We start from the raw sequence: 8,053 nt of genomic DNA on the forward strand, positions 1-8,053 counted from the left end.
ATTTCTTTTTGTATTGACTGGGTCGGACTTCAGGTTTTAAATATCATATATTTTATCCTGAAAGTAATAACTCAAAAACGTAAAATTGATTTTGATCTGCCTTTTTCACTAACATCGCTTGCAGCTCAAGGTAAAATATCGGAACATTGTGCAAAAACGAAACTTGAATCAAGTTTCTTTAAAGCGTTTTAAAATGTCTCTTATTCGTTGGGTAGAGTTGAGAGACTGTTGGAAACAAGAAAAATGTTATAGTGAGGCTAAGTTATTCACCCTTATCATTTTCACATCGCAGAGTATGTATTTAATATCAAAATTACCCTGTTCCATTAGACTAAATAAAAGAAATGTTTCTCGGGCACCGGCGCGTCACTTTTATTGCCATTTAAAACAGTAATTCTAACTTGACCGCGTCCCGATCAGCCATTTGTCTACGATAATACGAATGAGTGAATCTACAACTCATTAACACGTGCTTAACTAATCAAGCTGTATTTCTAAGAGCGAAAAATTATAAATGTGTTCCTCCCTCGCCATTTATTTTTTTATATGAAATATTAAAAACAAAGTCCTACCGCCATCGTTACGTTTGAAAGAAATGTGCCCAAGACATATTTATTTCTTTATGCTGCCTTATCTGCCTTGTGTCAGTATCAATAGACAGTTCTCACCCTATGCTCAGTTCTTGAAATATTCAGTCGGTCATGGGCTCCCTTTATAAAAGAATTGCGGTAACACATTTCTGTTTTAAATCTCCTAACGAGTCCAGGCCAAATTGTCTTTTTTATTACATCAGATCCGATACTGGAAAGTACATCAAAAAAAAAAATCCTGTCATTTTTGAAAATTCAAACCAGTTGCATACAATTCCAAAGTATATGTGCATCTTTCTCCAACACAATGGTCAGGAACGGCGGTGGAGTTCACTCAGGTTCGTGTCCCCACATTTATTGAATTAATGTGTTAAGCTTATCCCAGGTGTCTCCGCCATGACTGAACTCTAAATTGCGAAAAGCGACATAAAATCACATTCACTCACCCATAACGATCGAAACTGTTGACGACATTTTAAACAATATTATTTCAAGCGGGTTTGCCTTGCATATTTACGTTTTTCATCCATGGTCTAGCTTATTTCGTAGAATATGTGAAGGCACGAGAACTACCTCACACAGCACCGTTTTGAGAGTTGAAGACCCGAGTTCGGTTCCCTAGTCTCTCGTACAGACCCAGGGGCAAATATAACCAAGAAACGCACGCAAGTCTAGAAAGTGAGTCTAGATTTCCACAGCTTCAGGCACATGGACAAAATGTGCGAAAGCACATCTCTTGGCATTGCGGAAATATTGCTAAAGCGGCTTGAAAGCATACTCACTCACATATTGGTATCATAGGACAGCCGAAGATACTGAATCAGAATTTGATCCCTGAAACACTAGAAGCAAACAACAACAGCTACATTGAACCAAGACCGTTTACTTTGTTTGTTTGTTTGTTGTTTTCAACTTTACAAAACTATACTTCATGGCCTATGTCTACAGTTCCCAATGTTTAGCTCGAAGCTTAGTCTGTCGTACAGACCCTGAAGTATAAATACCCAAGAAAGCCCACGCAAGTCTAGAAAATGAGGCAAGCCTAGATTTCCATAGCTTCAAAATGAAGAAAGTCTCAGGCCTCCATTTCATTATATTATTTTTTTTCACTACGAACGTTTTTTCAGTAAAATATGTTCATTTCAGAGACTAGCTGTTAGTCTGCCCAAAGCTATATTTCATGGCTAATGTGCGAGTCTCGAGTTCCCAGTGATTTCTGTTTAGGCCATAACTATATTCCGTGGCCCTTGTGCAAGTCTAGAATTTCCAATGATTTCTATTTAGCCTGGAACACTAACACTGGTAGATCGCAATACATGACCTGATCGGTTACAGGAATCGTCGTTTATGGCTCTTTACATCCGGTGTATTACAGCGTAATTCTGTTTAATATCCCGATCACGATGATTAAACAACGCACCTGCAACTGATTTTTGGAGGTGTTGCATATCTCGGTGTTGGGTAACACCCGTCCGCTCACTGAAATATGCAAAGGAAGTGTGAATGAACGTTGTGACATTTGTGATAGCATTATGAAATATACATGCAATTGACTTTGTGATCTTGAGGCATTCCTCTCGTTGTTACAACCTGGGGTGACAGGAGGGGTATAGCAATTCGGCTCTGTGGGAGGGAAGCGTAGATGGTATGGGGTCACTTGGGCACCAAGGGACATATCTTAGTATCAGACACATTACTTATATAAAAGACGTGATTACGGGGTTAGAAATAGTCGGATAAACACATAATACGGCCATGTGCGTGTAACAGACATAATGAAATGTACACGCTATAGATACAACAATGTAAGGTAAGCTTGAGCTTCTTAGTGTCAGAAAGGAAACGATTGCAATTAGTACATGGGTTCTGATATCAATCATTCCTTCATTGACAAGGGTAGCAAAGTCGTCTAGACATAGCCATCTGCTGTGCCAAGTTGAGTGTCGTGTATAACAGGACTCGTGGTCATTCTGCCAAATCCTAGACCATTCCTGATTATTTATTTCTGTTTCTCAATATCATCACGCTCGTGAGTTCCATCAAAAGCAAGCGTTCAGCACAGCATTACTTCGTGTTGGTGGGGAGTGACTGAATGAGTGAGTTTAGTTTAGTTTTGCGCCTCTTTCTCCAGTGTTCTAGTAATGGGCTTCTAGTCAGAAATGGGCTTCACATACACATTGTACCCATATGGGGAACTGAACTCGGGTCTCAGCGTGACGAGTCAACGCTTTAATCACTAGGCTACCCCACCGCCTACAGTGTAGGGGTGTGAGGAGATCGAAATGATGAGCTTGAAGATAAGGGTGAGGCTGGAAGAGAGGGCTGGGGGTGGAGGATTATTGTGAGGTTGTTGGGAAGTACGGATGGTACGAGCGAGGCCAAAATATGTATTTTAATTAGGGTGAGGTGAGGGTGAGTGTGTATGGTAATAAGGTGTGGTGTGGGTGTGCTTGTAAGAAAGTAAGGTTGAGGTGTGGTGTGGGTGTGCTTGTAAGAAAGTAAGGTTGAGGTGAGGGTGAGGTGTAAAAGGTGAGTCTGAGTGAGGTTTAGGGGTTTGAGGGGTCGAGACTGACAGCGTAAGAGTTTGACGGTGGTCATCTGAGGAGCATTGGGGAGAAGGATTGAATGTTGGTAATCACAAGCTTGGGTTGAGTCCGATAGGGTCAAAACACTGACAGCATTCGAACATAAAATGAAACAGCACGACATCCTCAACTAAAGTCACCGATATCGATGTAGCGCAAAGCGTATAGCATGACTGACATTATGATAACAAATCTGTACATTGCATGACATGCGCTCATGTGAAGGACAAGCCGTGTCAATTTCAATCATCTGTCAAGACTGAAATGCACACGACATCTGCGCGTGGAAGTGCTCGCCAACACCGCAATAAATACACGTATCATGCTTTGATTAAAACAGTACACCTATATTCGTTCGTCCAACATCTGAGTCATCAAGGATTGAGTGGGACAGTTTTATTTGCCCCGCTATAAATGTATTGCAATTTGAATGCAATGAGATAAATACATTTCACGTCACGGAGTAAGGAGGCACGAAGCCTGCTTCACATAAAACGCGCAGTGATCCGATCTTTCTCTTCAAGTTGCGTGTACAACTCAGCAAGGGGCTTGCACAATCACACAGCTCTTTGAACACGGACTTCACTGTCATGCGACCGGTCTTTATTAAAGTAGAGTGAATAAGCGGTTAGATATACCGTGGTTAAGAGGCAAGGAATTACACTTCACTGACATGTCGACTGTGAGATCGAGAAATGTACAACGAAGCTTGTAGTGAATGCAATCGGCTAATAATTGCATGTGTCATGGGCTAGTGTCTTGACTTATTGTGACGCTATACTGGGTGTTGGTGTCCTATAGGATCTAGCGTTTCTGAATGTTGTATCATGTGGTTGTACTTAAAATTTGTTACGCGTGTACGGTGGGAGACTTCCTTTTCATGCCACTTTTAGCAATAACCCATAATATCACGGAGTTTCAGTGGAAATGAATGAATTAATGAATTAATTAATATTAATATTGATTATGCCGCATTATGACTTGAGATCCAAAGTAATGTGAAAGACCTTCACCACTGAACAGTGCTGACAAACCCAGAAGCTTAAAAAGACGAAGCAACCTAGACTCGAACCCACAATCTTAGGTTTCTGACGTAAACATAGGTCAAAATTCTCTAATCGTGGAGCCTCAGATGACAAATAGAAATTATTGCACGATTATTACACGAGGAAGAATATTATTGCAATAATTGCAATAATAATAATATGCTGTAATATGCTTTTGATTTTCTTTTTTTATATTACATTTGCGCAGTAAAACACGGTAAGCATGTGTGACGACCCTCTTCTCTGACATCACATTCAATTGTTTGATGACGTCACAGACGACGAAATACAGAAACAATGGTTAGTAGTCAAAGGTGATATACGCACATGAGCACATGATATACATCACACTGGTTATGTTAACTCATGTAATAATACATGTCATGAAGTAACACATCTTGTATGTATACATGTCATACAATCATATTGTGCTTTGGCCTGTGGTCTTCAGTTTGAAAAAGCTCTTTCTTCATGCAGTTTAAATTTGCAGTCCCAAGGAAACATAAGTCATTTGGACGATTTACACCTTCGTGTTCTAAATGATGAGTGAAAAGTCATTAGTTATTGGCTTTCTTCCAACTTTTCATGCTCTCTACATAACAGCTCTGTCAGACCAATCGGTCACATGATCCACACTCCAATGATTCTGCACCAGGAACAATCTTTATACATTGGTCAATCACACTATGTGTCCTTGACATCATAACGGTAACATTTTTTTTACAGTGGGACTCGTGAAGATTTAGAATTGGTTTTCAGTAACCGTGCTTGTCAAACGACGAACGGGATCGGGTGACCTGGCTCGCTGACTTGATTTCTAAAGTAACAATTAATAGTTTAAACAATATTTTGTAAAGTAAGAATAAAAACAACAGGCTAGCGTCCTTGGATGTACTGTCCAGTTAATATCTAGATTTGCCTTTTCAAAGGATAGAATTACTAATAGTATACATCCATGGGTTTAGCATTCATTACAGCCTTGGAGCAGGGAAAAGGAAAGCCTAGCGCGTTGTGAAGAGTTGCCTCCCCTAAGCTACCAGGGTAAATGAAAAACAAAACAAAAAACACCGGGTCGAATCACAAAAGGTCACTAAATGTGAACTTAACAGTTGTACGTGCTTGCGCGGTTCACCTGATAACCGCACCTTTCTTTTTCAGTAAGGATTCGTTTGGGGACACATTTATCGCATTCATGTTACAGGTTGTGACAACAGCAGTTATCTCGAATCCATCATCCAGAGATGTTGGGACGAGATTTCCTGAACCTTCTGTGCCTTTCAGATACCGCCATAGTTCTTCATACAGATCCCGAGACAATATTGAAAATATGATATGTTTCAAGTCTAGACATCCACAGATCTGAAAACTGAAGAAAGTCTCAGGATCTCTTTTTATTATGTTCAATTTGTTTTCACTATGGACTGTTTTGTTTTCGAGAATATGTTCATTCTAAAATTAGATTATCGAAGAATGCCGCCATGACAACTGACTCTGCGTTGTAGTACGTGATGTCTTAAATGAGGACGACAAGCGACCAAGATCTTATAAAAAAACAGGACCATAGACCAAGTCTACATCATTTGTCCCGAATGTACGTTAAAATGGTTTGTTTCGAAACCTGGATGTCTCGAAGTTTGCCTTTGTGTATAACAGTATAAGGAAAGATGTTTGTTTCATATCACTTTCTAACATACACAGAGGCTGTAACACTGAAACTACCATCAAGATATGCACTGTTACTATCGGTATCTTAGCACTATCTGGGGGCGGTGGGGTAGCCTAGTGGTTAAAGCGTTCGCTCGTCACGCCGAAGACCCGGGTTCGATTCCCCACATGGGTACAATGTGTGAGGCCCATTTTCTGGTGTCCCCCGCCGTGATATCGCTGGAATATTGCTAAAAGCGGCGTAAAACCAAACTCACTCACTCACTCACAATTGGCACTATCTTTATATAGTACTCAGACCCCTTTAGTGACAGTACATACCTTGATGACAGTTTTTAGCGTTACAAGCACCTGTGTTAACATGCAGCGTCATCCTATAGTCATACATACCTTAAAGCAAACATATCCAAGAAAACACATGCATGTCTAGAAAACGAGGCCAGTCCAGTTTCTGAAAATGAACGAAAGTCTCGTTTTATTTTATTTTATTTTTTTACTATGAACTTTTTTCTGTAACATTTGTTCGTTTCAGAGACTAACCGCTAGTCTACTTCATTCCGAACGACCAGCACCCCTGTAACTAATTCGCCATCAGGAGACAGCATCCTTACTCATGCTGACGACATGAACAACTCTCCAGATTCCATTGCCATAGAATTAGTGGCGCGATGTCGGAGGTGGGGCGAGGAGAGGTTTTGACCCAGATTCTACACATACTTTCCTCTTTGATGTCATCATGCTTGAACAAACACTAGATTTGTGTGATGTGTGTGATTTATACGCTATATGTGAATATCCGGGTTTGTGGAACCCGCACTTTTTGTTTCCTTTCGTTGCTTTTGGCAACGTGCTTTGTGACGTCACGCTGAAAACATCCCCGGGGATTAGTGCTGAAATGTCGTAAAACGCTTATCATGTTTTATAGCACGGAAAGAGTGATCCTTCAACGTACGCATATTTATTCCAGAGTGACTTTACCTGTACTTTCGTATATGATTAAATTTGTCTCGACGTAATTGTATGATAAAGAGTAATAATGCTCCTCAATCGATGATAGCTAGTAAAGCATAGCAGTATAATCGGTTACCATGATTGATTGAGTTTAATTTGGCTATTTCACTAATCATTTGTTCGTGAATGAATAATACATAAGCCATGTCTATCAGGCGTGGTTATATACAGTAACTAAAAACTAACATTTTCGATGATACACAGCTTTAATGAGTGTGCGTGGTCATGAGCCAAATTTATGAGCGTCTATGTACTAATGATAAAGAGCCTACATGTATATTTTATATTTCTGCTAATAGACAGGGTTAGTGAGTGTTTTTGGTTGAACCCTGCTTTGAACAGCCTCCTAATCATGTGAAGGCGTTTTAGCTTATTGTGGAGAACACGTCTTAGTGTCAGGACAGATGGGTAGCCTTAATTGTGGTTAAATCGTCCGCACGTTACGCAGAAGATCCGGATTCGATTCGACACATGGGTACAAAGTGTGAAGCCCATTTCTGGTCTCCCCCACCGTGATAGGACTAGAATATTTGGTCAAAGCGGCGTAAAACCATACTCAGTCACTATTATGGTCAACGAATACAAACACAAGGTAGACTTGTGACAAGTGACGTTGGCAACTTTCATGAAACCAACGGGTATAGCGATAGTGCTTACACCTAAGAAATATTTTCAGGAGGAACTTTAGATTCAAACCCGGTCTGAGAAGTACATATGCTAGTATTCAGTGAAATTCGTTTAGCTGCACACCCCTGCCTCTTTATGGTAAATAAGATCTGTGGGATAACAGAGAAAATGGGACTTGCCTGACTCGTTTATCCATAAATGTGCTTATCTCATAACTTCCGCCTGAAAAGATACAGTTCAGGTTAACGAAGTTTCTTTGACTATCAGTTTTCCCGATTAGTGAATCAAGATGGAAACGTTTCAGTGTTAATGTCGACCTCGTTTACCGGAATCCATTGACAGAACGTCCTGCATGTCTACATTCTATTCTTTGAGCTTTCAGACTAAAGCTTATACAAAATTTTGACAGTGGTAACAATCACATCGAAATTAAACTCGAGCCTTTGAAAGATTTGGGAGCCCGAGGAAATCTAGACTAGCTTCATTTAGGCTTTAACATTGCAGGGTGGGCTAGGCAGTGAGGAAGTAG

Source organism: Haliotis asinina, chromosome 11, assembly GCF_037392515.1.
Source record: "Haliotis asinina isolate JCU_RB_2024 chromosome 11, JCU_Hal_asi_v2, whole genome shotgun sequence".
Taxonomy (NCBI): Eukaryota; Metazoa; Mollusca; class Gastropoda; order Lepetellida; family Haliotidae; genus Haliotis; species Haliotis asinina.